Source organism: Dasypus novemcinctus, chromosome 25, assembly GCF_030445035.2.
Source record: "Dasypus novemcinctus isolate mDasNov1 chromosome 25, mDasNov1.1.hap2, whole genome shotgun sequence".
Classification (NCBI taxonomy): domain Eukaryota; kingdom Metazoa; phylum Chordata; class Mammalia; order Cingulata; family Dasypodidae; genus Dasypus; species Dasypus novemcinctus.
The window spans coordinates 44,262,073-44,275,018 of NC_080697.1; the positions used below are offsets into that span (position 1 = coordinate 44,262,073).

General features: G+C 41.4%; 1 long non-coding RNA gene across 2 annotated transcripts in view; it reads left to right on the top strand.

Moving 5' to 3' along the window:
- LOC111760297 (uncharacterized) overlaps positions 1-12,946 on the top strand; it is a 181,000-nt gene that overhangs the window by 58,254 nt on the left and 109,800 nt on the right. The window contains exons 2-3 of one of the 2 annotated variants that reach the window (XR_009183478.2): positions 918-1,072; positions 2,868-5,601. This is a non-coding gene — a long non-coding RNA (uncharacterized lncRNA). Of the gene's footprint in view, positions 1-917; positions 1,073-2,867; positions 5,602-12,946 lie in introns of those variants that run through there. The other variant, XR_011647403.1, reaches the window with a different exon arrangement.

Below are 12,946 nucleotides of genomic sequence, written 5' to 3' on the forward strand. Positions count from 1 at the left end.
TGAGACAGTTGACTGAATATGAGGAGAAATATAGTATGAATTAAAAGGCCAGTGTTTTCATGAGAGAGGGAAAGAGAAAAGAAAGACTATAATATAAAAAGTGAATAAAAGACAGAAAACAGAACAAAGGTATTAGAAATTAAAAGTCAGACCATTTGGGGGCCAAACAAAGGGAGGTGGAATGAAAGAGAAACAATAGATGATGGAGCATAGAAAGATGTAGAGGAAAGGCGATAGCGTTGGTGGCCAAAATCAATACACAGAAAAGAGGAAATGGAGGATGAGGAAACACAGTAAATGTGAAGTGCTCCCTGTAGCACCTATTATATAAAAATAAAATAAAAAAGAAGAGAAAGGATGAAAAAGAGAAGAAAAGGGGGGGGGACAAAAAAGGAGGAGAAGCAAGCAAGAAAAAGAAAAAGAGAAAAAAACTAAAGAAAAGAAAAAGGGCCTTGGGGGGCAAAGAGGAAGAAAAAACCAGGAGACAATGCAGCAATAACTACAAGAACAAAAAAAAAAAAGCAAAGTTTCAAGCTAGAAATCCTCTTTGCAGTTAAATAAAATGCTTAGGGAATCTGACCTTCCCCCTTTCTCCCTTCCTCACTTTCCTCTCTCCCAGGGTAGCAGGAAAGCTGCATGAAGGGTCCAGTAGGAGATTCAAGTGGGTCTTGGTGAACCAACTCAACACAGAAGACAATGACTCTTTACTTCCTGCGAGAGAGCACCTACACCTCACCAGAAACCCCAACTATGCAATTGGAAGCTTGGAAAGCACGTCCTACAGTTCCTCCCCCTTAGGTGTTAGGGGAGGGCTAACTGATTTTCTGACTCCACTTTCTCTCAGACCAAGTTTCCTATCCCAGGGCTTTTAGGTAAATTGGGCTTTCTCAGCAAATTTGCCTCTCCTTTCTTCCCAGGCTCTCCCCAAGCCAGCTGGTATGCTCCTCCAAGCTCAAAAAAAAAAAAAGGCAGAGGGCTAGGGTCATCATGGACCTCAGACGGACCTCAGGATTCGGGAATGGGAAGTCCTCAGGATTCGGGAATGGGAAGTCCAGGATATTGCAGACTCAAGGTATGTGAGCCTGTGGAGGGTGGGCTATGGGTGTTTAGGGGATATGGACCTGGGAACCACACCTCCAGTAAACACGGAGTTTGGGAACTCCGCCACACAACCAACAGTTTTCAGGAATTGTCGAGGCTGCCAGCCCTAGGGGCTTTTATGTCACTTTTGGTTTACTGATGATTTGTCAATTGTGTACTACTTTTTACTATATCTCAAACATTCTATTTTTGGTAAATTTTATAATTAAAATTTTTCATATATTGGTAACTTATTTTCCCAACTATCCCTGAGGACAGGAAATATTGTATGCCTTTATCATTCTGTCCCTCTCATATGTGACTATAGTTGGTGCTCAACAATATTCTGTTGAGTTGACATTTTTGAATCAATATTAAAATATACTTGGGATTATTTTTGTGTCTCATTACTAACTTAATTTTTTTTCTTCATCATACGTGATTGAACCAAATTGTCCATCTGGATAATTTCATGGTTCTAAGTGTCATACATTCACAAATAACCATCCATCGTTTCTAATACTGAACTGCTAGTTCTGTGTATTAGTCAGCCAAAGGGGTGCTGATGCAAAATACCAGAAATTGGTTGGTTTTTATACAGAGTATTTATTTGGAGTAGGAGCTTACAGATACAGGCCATAAAGCATAAGTTACTTCCCTCATCAAAGTCTATTTTCATGTGTTAGAGCAAGATGGTTGCCGATGTCTGCAAGGGTTCAGGCTTCCTGGGTTCCTCTCTTCCTGGGGCTTGCTTCTTTTTCCTCTGTGTGCTAACTTCCTGGGGCTCCAGCTTAAGGCTTCAGCATCAAACTCCATCATGAAAACTCCAACATCAAAAACCCCTAACTCTGTTCTTTGCCATACCTTTTATCTGAGAGTCCCCACTCACCAAGGGTGGGGGCTCAAAGCCCTACTGACACAATGTCCTACTTAATCAAGTAAACCTCTGAATCCAATATAATTTCATATGCCCAGAGGAAAAGATCAGTTTACAAACATAATCCAATATTTCTTTTTGGAATTCATCAATAATATCAAACTGCTACAGTCTACATCACACGCATGACTTCCATTGTATTAATAACTTAAAAGTATCTTTGAAATACCAAGGTTGTTGAGGCTTCAATCATGTCTTCCATAAGGCAGGTTCAAGTTCTACCCCACCTCCTCCACCTTCAACCACTTTGGACCTCTAGATGTGAACTCACTTGTGAGTAGGATATTCAAAGATCCTATTAAGGTGAAGTCAAATTGAATCAGGGTGGGTTTTAATCGAGTTTGAGTGGAGTCCTTTTAAGCAAAGGAAATTGAGAGACATAAGCAGAAGCCACAGGAAGAGACAGAAAGAGACAGTTTGCCATGTGAAGGAGACAAAGAATTGACTGCTGGCAAACCATCACCAGAATGCTACCGACTTCAGACTTCAGAGAAGGCATGGCCTGCCTGCACCTTGGCTTGGACTTCTAGCATCCACTCTGTGAAACAATAAATCCCTGTTGTTTAAGCCAACCAGTCTGTGGTGTTAATTATAGTAGCTCTGGCAAACTAAGACCAATGTTTAGTTTGAGAACCTGCTTAATTTCACATTTAGTAATGTTCTTATGTGGGAAAGTGTCCTATACATATAAATCACATTTTTTTTTTCATGAATGCCATGCCCTACTTTACATAATAAGTTTTTTTAAAGATTTGTTTATTTATTTGCTCCCCCCGCCGCCGCCCCCTCCCCCCCCGTTTTTGCTGCCTGTGTTGTCTGTTGTCTTCTCTTCTCATTTTCTCTCCTCTAGGATTTACTGGGATTTGATCCTGGACATCTCTGATGGGGAGAGAGGTTCTCTGTCAATTGTACCACCTCAGTTCCTGGTTTCTGCTGTGCTTCACCTTGACTCTCCCCTTGTCTCTCTTTTGATGTGTCATCATCTTGGTGAATGACTCACTTGCACAGGGCACTGGCTCACCATGCAGGCACTCATGTGGCCATGGCTTACCATGCGGCACTGACTTGCAATGTAAGCATGCTTTCTCTTATTCTCTTTCACCAGGAGGCCCCAGGAATTGAACCTGGGTCCTCCCATATGGTAGGTAGAAGCTCTATCACTTGAGCCACATCTGCTTCCACATAATAACTTTCAAAGTTAAGGAACTGTCTAAGGTGAAGGAACTGAAGTTCAGAGAATGAAGTGGGAGCTGATTTTTTGAGCAAGTGTTCTGTGCTTGGTACTGTGCTGAAAGATTTGACCAGTATCTCATTTACTATCATCTGGCAGTTCACATCATCAACTTTGGTAATTGGACCTATTTTGAAATATTCAGTATTTCAATTTCCTAATTGTACAACTTTTCTGTAGCTGCCATAATATATTACCACAAATGTTGTGACTTATACAAATAGACATTTGTACTCTTGTAGTTCTGGAGGCCAAGTGCCCAAACCAAGATTTTAGCAGGGCTGGGCTCCCTCCAAAGGCTCTGGAGGGACTCCACCCTTCCCTCTTCCAGTCCCCGGTGGCTCTAGGTGTTTCCAGGCTTGGGGCTGCATTCTTCCAGCCTCTGCTTCCATCTTCACTTGGTCCCCCTCTGTGTTTGTGTAATCTCCTTCTGTGTCCCTCTTAAGAGGACACCTGCCATTGGCTTTAGAGCCCACCCAGGTAATCCAGGAAGAACTCATCTCAAGATCATTAACTTCAAACTACAAAGACCCTTTGTCCAAATAAGGTCACAGTTACAAGTCCAAGGGGTTAGGGCATGGGCATATCTTTCTAGAGGCCACCATTCAACTGATCTGAGTGGGCAGATTTTGACATCAAAGGGAATCAAGTCTTGGGATCCACCTGGGACAGGCCAGACAATGGGACAATATTGGCTTTGCAGTGAAATCCTTGACAATGGGACCTCAGCAGCTTTTTTTCCCCCCTCGTTCTTACTTCTTAATCTTTTCTGAAGGCAAAGGGTGTTTGAGTCAGCGCAGGAGTCTAAAATATCAGGACATCCAGACATGTACAATGTATTTGCTGTGCTCAATTCATCTTAAGTTTAAGGGAATAACTTGGAAAGTGGTCTATTTTTCCCAGCAAAGAAAATCAAACGGGGCTGGGAGTGCCCTGGCATAGTGGAAGGATGGCTTCTTCCCCAAGGGTGTGATTCCTCAAGCCTGAATTGCTTGAACTGTTGTTTGAGTCTCCTCTCTTTCTCCGCAAAGGCAATTATAAAATAGCTATCTGAAAAACCTGAACAAGATACTACGCGATAACTGCAAAGAGGACCCTCCAGCTTTAGTAATTTGTAGGAACCCAAGTCTACACAGGGAGACAGATAAAGTAAAAGAGGATTTTCAGAGGCCAGTGTGCCTCTGTACACGAAAGAGAAGGCAAATAGTCATGATGCTTGCTAGAATTTGCCACATTCTGTCAGGGCATAAGAAGGTGAACTCTATAAATTCAAGACCAAAGTTTCAGGCAGATTTTTTCCCTCACCGGGAGAAACACAGGCACTATCTCTTCAAAATATTAATTTAAAAATTAGCATTCCTATCTCAGCTGTCTCTTTGGACCAGAATAAATTAGCATGATGAGTGACCTGCATGATAGCTTCACTGGTTTTTGCTGTCCTGTCTTTTACTTTTCCTAAAATTTTCTCTGATATCCTCCATCATATTGGATTTACATGGTCTGTGATATAATGTGACTCCTGTGATATACAAATCAGTGAATGAATGAATGAATGAATGAATGAAAGAGGTTGAGTTATTGATTTAACCCAGACCTAAGGGAAGGTTTATGTTAGTTAACTTTGAAGTAATGTATTGGGAATATATACCCCAGGGGTGGCTGAAAGACTAATCACCAGTGTCATGCCAGAATGGCTACTACCACACATCCGCTACTGCTATTTTGATCTGCCTGCAAGTGAAATTTTGTTAATTGTCATGTAATGTATGCTAGATATAATTTTTCATGGGCAAAATAAGTGATGCTTAAGGAACATAAATTGATTTAAAAATTTTATACTTCCATCTTTGCATGAAAAAAAAAATGTACAAGGATCTTATAAACCTCTGTTTCCTAAAACTCATCTGAGTGGCACCCTACTCTCTGGTTCAGACTGGCAGCCCACTCCAGAAGGTTCTGCCACCTCGTAACTAGTTTTCTACTGCTAAAATGATGCCACAACCGCCTTAAGTGATCCTTTCTTGTGAGATGAATTATAACTGTGTCCTTGTAGAGGTGCTCAGAAAAAGGACCTGAAAGGAGATGTTGGGACAAGTGATAGATCTTCCAGTAGTTGGAGAAGGGATTATGGATGGTTCATTTTTATGTAGGCAGTATTCCTTAAAATTTGGTCAAAAGTGGAAAATGTGGAAAGCTGTATGTCTTCACAGAGACTCTACTGGAGATGAGCTGTTGTGAGTTTGCAGAAAGCAGGCCCGTGGCTTGGCAGGTTCTCTCTTTCTAGACATCACAAACTCCCTTTGGTCAATCAATTTGTTTGGCTGTTCATAAAAATAAATGTTTAATGAATGTCTACCATGTGTCAGACCTTTTCGAGGAGGTATGGATGTGGTGATGGACAAGTCATCCTTTGCCCTCAAGGAGTGCACATTCCTTTGACAGTCTGATTTTGTTGTTTTGAAGCTTGGTAGCAGAGTGCTCCACATGCTATCTGAGATGAGGAGGCACTAAGTTTGTACAAAACAAAGTTCGCTTCTCATTCGGGTTAGGATTCTAGCAAATTCTCAGGACCAATAGTATGAGGCACCTGGGTTGCATTTGCAAGGTTTTCTCAAAGATATCATCAGAGATGTAATGAAATCGAGCAGGAAGAAGATTCTGCCAGTGTAGACAGATGCCACTCATGTGCTAAGATTTTGGATGCTCTCCTGGGCAGCCAAACATTGCTTAAGTGCCTGACTTGTCTAACCTCTCCCCTCTGTCCCCCTGTCTGTGGCTGCCTTATGTTTCTCTGTCTTCCACTGCCTTATCCTCTGCCATATTTTATGTCAAAAGCTCACCAAGCTTCATAAGACAAGTGCACCTACAAGTTTTAAAGGATAAATGTTTTTTTGAATAGCTCAGCAAGAGTCACCTTTTGATCCAGGACTCCCCAAGGTCTTCAGAAAGAAGTCCAAACTCTTTGGACGTTCCACAGTATGGGCCCTATCTCCTTTTCTAACCTTGTTTTCTCCCATTTCCTCTCTCTTATGCCCCTGACAGTCAGTAGTATGCAACCATGTCCCCCGTTTCCTCTATGTGTCCTGAATTTCCCCCTTGCTTTTCCTCTGTTCACACTATTTCACCTAGAGTTCGCTTCTCTACATATGCTCCAAAATGATTCATCAAATGGTCCTTTCTCCATAAGGTCAGACCTGAAGACTGTTTTATCTACTGAGCATGGCTATTATTTGCCACCCATGTGCTAAATGAATGAATAGTCTTTCATCAAGAAGGAAGTCATAGCTTTTGAGTGCAGGCTCTCTTCTCCTGTGGCATTTACCTTTCATCTAAAATATCTATTTATGTATCTTGTTTCCTTTATTAGAACTTTTTAGAACTCATCCTGTTGGATTCATACTGATGTTCCCCTGAGGCTTCAGACATAAATGACAATGTCATGTTTAAAAGTCACAAAGTATTTCTCTCAATTTGGATTTATTATGACTTAGCATTTTAGTTTCTGCTTTATACTGGATGAGTAAGATACAGTTAATAAAATAACTTTTCCAAGGACATAAAGCATATAAAACCATGTTTTGAAATTCTATTAACTAGATAATACAAACAATTTAGTTTATTAATTTCCCCCTGAAATTATAACTATGGGTAAGCCAGGTTCCCAAATCTTTTTTTTTTTTTTTTCTTATTACCTAGAAAACACAGTGCCTACCCTCTCATGTGCACCCTACAGGAATTTTAAGGCATAATACCTGATGTGGGAAGAGGCACTGTCTGGCCACAATTGGCTTTAACACTATGGAACCCACTTCAAAACCCACACCCAAATAATTTCATCCAGGTATCCATTCTCCTGGGTTTTCTCTCTGAAATCCCATAATGTGTAAATTCGGTAGGACTGGGATAGAAATAATGATCCAAACTGACACAACTTAATCTACACATACAAAAGTTAATTTGCTACTGGGAAATAAAATGTGTGAAATGTAGCTTTTTTCATTTGGTCAAAATGATAAAATCACTCTCAATAACTATTGACAATATTATTTCCATATGCCCTTTCCCTCCTCAAAAATCTTTAGGGGCTCTCTGTTGACCGTAGCATGGACAGGAAACTGGTTTTACCTCCTCTGAGTGTTTGGAAGTGACTTCCTGGAGGATCATGTCACAAGGGGTTCTGAAAAGGCACCCAGATTCACTGGGTGAATCTGATGGATTCACTTTCTGGTATCAGTCTCTAGGATAAAGTCTGAATTCTTTAGTCTGGTATAGTGAGGTGCACTCCACTCACCTTACTGCCTGAACCCAGCTGATGCCCCATTTCTATGACGTTTGTTGTCCATATCCTTTGATTCAACCAGACTAATCGCGAGTTGGTGATAATCGCATATAAATTTTGATGGCATAATCTTCCCCTTCCCCTATCTCACCTCCTGTCTCCCAAAAAACCCCACAATACTGTGTTAAGCATCTCTAAGCGGCCAGTTGCTCTTCCATATCTCCATCTACTCAATCCTACTCATTTAAATTTTAATTAAAATATTATTTAAAATAATGCAAGTCCATTTTAAAAAAAATCTTGGAAGGCAAGCATGTAATCAAATTACCCAGAAGTAACCTTGGAATCAGTTTACTGTTTCTCCTTTCAGATATAGATCCCAGAAATATCTGTAGTTGGTGTGTTTCTTCTTGTGATTTTTAATTGTCCATTTGGTAATGGTTGCTTTTTCACTTTAAACAGTTCTCTTATCTTTCCATATAAGATAGATGGAGTCTATCTATCTAATATATAGCAATATATATTGCATATATTCATTTCCCACATCAAGTGTAAAATAATATTGAATGACACTACTCTAGGTAAATTGGGCATGTGATACACATCTCGTATTTATTTCACTACTTCTTCTGTCCACATCCTAGTTTGGTAGTAATTACCTATCATTTTAGACTTAGTTATATTTTTAAAAATTCTTAGACATTTTGTGTCTCCTATTTTGATTATTACATTTGTGTTATCTTTTATAATAATATTACAAAAAATTGAAACAATTTTGGGCTTTAGTGGTTTTAATGCTGCCAGTCCTTTTACACCATAACTTTTCTAATCTTGAATTCTATATTTTGGTTCAACTAAAATGCACCTTTCTGTATTTTATCTTTTTTATGTTGGTTATGCACAGTTCGAGGATGTCATTTAAATTATACTTAATGATAGAAAGTCTAGGTCCCATGTATTTTTGGTAATTTTGTGTCATAAGTATAGTTCCTTAAAAATTCCGTGGTCTTTGCACCATTGTCTTCTGGCATTTTGTGTTGTAGACATTAAGCCTGAGACCAGATTATTCTTTCTTCCTTTTAGGTAACCAGTTTTGTTTTCTATCCTTGAACTCTTCTATGATTCTATATCCTTGTAATTTAAAATTTTACTTATGATATGACCATTTTTTGTTTTATTTGTATTGCTGGTACATAAATAGCTATTTCAGCCTGTAGAACCAAGTCTTTCTTAGTACAACATCTTGCTTGATTCAATCTTTGATTATTGGCACTATTTACTTATTTTGGCTTACTTTTGAAAGACACATTATTATTAAGTTAGATCACTATTGTCTATTATCCATGTCTATTATTTTCTCTCATTAATTTCCTTTTGTCACCATTTTCCTCTACCTTCTAGGGAGGTTTTCAAATTATCTTCCATGGTACTGGTTCATGTTTTTGTAAAACAATTTTTTTTTTTCTATTTGGTTGTGTCATTGCTTCATCAGGCAGGGGCTGCACCTCTCCACACAGGTCTGGGATGCATTTTTTCTTTTTTTTGCCAGGAGGTCCTGGGGATCGAACCTGGGTCCTCTGTATGGTAAATGAGAGCTCAATTGCTTGAGCCACAGCCGCTTCCCTATTTTTGTAAGTTTAACAATTTTTAAAAATTATTTTCATTCCATTTTTAAATTTCCTGTTTCATTCTGTTACTTTTTAAATTGCCATTCACTTTTTTTTTACATCTCAAGCTGTCCTCATTGTTGTTCTTTTACTGACAAAGATCTGGGCCAGTTTTTATTTTATTTTATTTTATTTTTTATAATTAATTAAAAAATTTTATAGACACTTTAGATTACATAATGTTACATAAAAAATATAAGGGATTCCCATATGCCCCACTCCCTTCCCCTCCCACACCTTCACGCATTAACAGCATCCCTTGTTAGTGTGGCACATTAGTGACAGTTGATGAACCCATATCGAAGCACTGCTGCTAACTATGGTCTATAGTTTTCATATAGTTTACACTTTGTCCCTCACAATTTTGTAAGTTATGACAAAATATACAATGACCTGTATCCATCACTGCAATGTCATGCAGGACAAATCCAGTGTCCTGAATATGCGCCCATATTACACCTATTCTTCCCCCTCCCATCAGAACCTCCAGTGGCCACTGCCTTTGCATTATTGGTAAGAGTTTTTCCAGTGCTGGAATAATAATAAGTCTATAGTAGAATAATAGTAAGTCTACTTTAGTCCATTGTTCATTCCCTAGTCTCGAGCATTTTGGGATGGTGATGCCCACTCTGCTTCTAACAGAGGAGGCTTAGCTCCCATGAGGTGATGGATGGAGCTCTCTTGCTTGCAGTTACAGACCATCTCTGTTCTTTGGGATGGGCATTGTCCATCATCTTCTCCTTGTTAGTTGTCCTAGGTGAGCACAATAAGCTGGAGAGTAGGTGACACAACTCTGCTGAAATTCAGGGCTCAGCTGGCACCTGGACAGACCAGATTTAAGTCTCTGGGACATACATTTATTAAGCATAGTGCTAATTATGGGTTTAAATAAAAGGACAGAAGAAACATGTGTAGAATATTGCCATTTGCTTTTCAGCTCACTCTCTTTTCACTTCAGTCTCTGCTCCCATTATCTCATCTATAATCTCAAGTTTCAATCTCCACATTCTCTTCAATGGCATTGAAAGAACAAAGTAAATGCTGCTCAAATTTAACCTATGTGAATCAACAAATCGAAAGTAAATTCCTTTTGTTCCTTTTTGGTGCCACAGTCTTCTCTTTTGAGTTAAGAATGTTTTCATAGACCCCCCACAATCATTAATCCATAAATAAAATAAACAAATAGGGAAGTGGATGTGGCTCAACAGATAGAACGTCTGCCTACCATATAGGAAGTCCAAGGGTTCAATACCCAGGGCCTCCTGCCTCGTGTGGTGAGCTAGACCATGTGCAGTGCTGCTACACCTAAGGAGTGCAGGCCCAAGCAGAGATGCCCCTGCGTAAGGGTGACCCCCATGCAAGGAGTGGCCCCTGCGCAAGGACAGCCACCCCGTGCGAAACCGCAGCCCGCAGCCTGCGCAGGAGTGGTGCCACACACAAGGAGAGCTGACACAGCAAGATGGATGCAACAAAAAGAGACACATCCCCAGTGCCACCTGATGAAAATACAAGTGGACACAGAAGAACACACAGTGAATGGATACAGAGCAGACAACAAGGGGGGAGGGGGGTGGAGAATTAAATAAATAAATCTTAAGAAAAAATAAACAAAGAAACAAACATACCCTCATGAAGTGTGTGGGTAGAGTCTTCTTGGATTTCCTCTGTCTCCATCTAGTTTCTACTGGAATCCTCCTTTCAGAATTTAATCTGGAGGACCTGGATTCAAAGAGAGTGGAGACAATGATGAGAAGTCTGGTGACCGGTTTAGTGGCCCAGCAGTGACCTGTACTTTCCCGTGAAGGAAAGGGGTATGACAGTGGGCTATCCCAGGGAAAGGAATCCACCTGAGTGTGATTCCCTCTGCCGTGGGGAAGCCAAGCCTGGGTCGGCGTCCCTTATCCAGGCTTCCTTGTATCCCACCTCTTTCCCCCGCTGCTTCGTGCCACCTCAGGAGTGAGCCCTGCTGCCGTGAAGGTCAGCTCAGCAGCCAGGCGCTTAGCACTTGGGGTGAAAGCACGTTGCCTGGCCCTGCCATGGAAACATCTCCCAAGGTGTGCGTTCATGGGAGGGAAGGGAAGCCGCATGGCTGAGCAGCTGCTACCCCTGCCTTGGGAAAAAGGAGACAGGAAGGAGTTTTCTAAAACGCTATTACTGGGGAACTGATGTGGCTCAAGCGGGTGAGCCCCTGCTTTCCACACGGGAGGTACGGGTTTGGGTACCCAGTGCATCCTGAAAACAAGCCACATGCCAGAGAACAAAAAAACCAGTTCACAGGAGCCACGTGGCTCAGTGGTTTGAATGCTGGCTTCCCACATCCAGGCCCCAGGGTTCAATCCCCCGTCCTGGAAACTTAAAAACAAACAAAAAACCGCTATTACCTTTTTACTCTGTATATTGGTCTTTATGTAACAGAATTAAATGAATGCCTAAGGAAGCACCTTCATTTTTTTTTTCATTAAGAAACACCCATTGATGTAATGAATAAAAGGAGAAAGAGAAAACCATTAAAAAGGTCCCTAAAAACATTGGATGAAGGAGCTGACATCCCCCTTGCTGCTGGGACTCCTAGTTGAGTAGCTAGGTACTCATTAGCCACACCAGGTGGAAAGGAATGAGAAATGGGGAGCATCTGTTTGGGGACCCCATCACATATTTTAGCATCTTCAATTTTTACAAGTGTCCTGTAATTTGATGATTATTATGCCCATTTTATAACCGAGAAAACTGGGGTTCAGAGAAGTTGGCCATATCCAAGTTTCCAGAGCTGCTGGCTGATGGAGTCAACATTCAGATCCAGATCTCAGTGAGCTTCAGGCCCATGCTTCTCCTTAGCACAGGATGCTCTGCCCCTTGCCACCACTTCAGAGAGAGAGAGAGAAAGTACGTGTGTGTGAGGAGAGTGTCTTTGTATTGAGTGCCGTTCAGTCATTGAAGACCAGAATTTGTTTTCTATCTAAATATTCTCCTCCACGCCAGCCTGACAACTTGGCTAACCAAATGCAAATGAGGAATTTCGGTTATTCTCAGTTCTTAGTCCTGAAGAAATATCGTTGCATTCAAAGAGAAGAGTGACATCTCTCTCAATGATGAGAATGTTTACACCTATTTTTCTAAGAGTAAGAAGAGTGAGGGGAGTGGACTTGGCCCAGTGGTTAGGGCGTCCGTCTACCACATGGGAGGTCCGCGGTTCAAACCCCGGGCCTCCTTGACCGGTGTGGAGCTGGCCCATGCTCAGTGCTGATGCGCGCAAGGAGTGCTGTGCCACGCAGGGGTGTCCCCCGCGTAGGGGAGCCCCACGCACAAGGAGTGCGCCCCTAAGGAGAGCCGCCCAGTGCGAAAGAAAGTGCAGCCTGCCCAGGAATGATGCCACACACATGGAGAGCTGACACAACAAGATGACACACACACACAAAAGAACAGATTCCTGTGCCACTGACAACAGAAGCAGACAAAGAAGAACATGCAGCAAATAGACACAGAGAACAGACAACCGGGGTGGGGGGAGGAAGGGGAGAGAAATAAATAAATCAATCTTTAAAAAAAAAGAAGAGTGAACAGAGTCAGACAGCCCTGGGGTTGAATCCTGGTTTTTCCACTTACTAGTCAAGCAACCTTGGGCAGGAGACTTGCCCCTTTGACCCTCAGTTTCTCATCCTGTGGGGGTGCTGCCGCTTACTGCAGAGCTGTGGGAGTCTTTGAGATATTGCACGTCCTGTGTCAGGTATGGGCTTGGCAGGGCTGACTTGGAG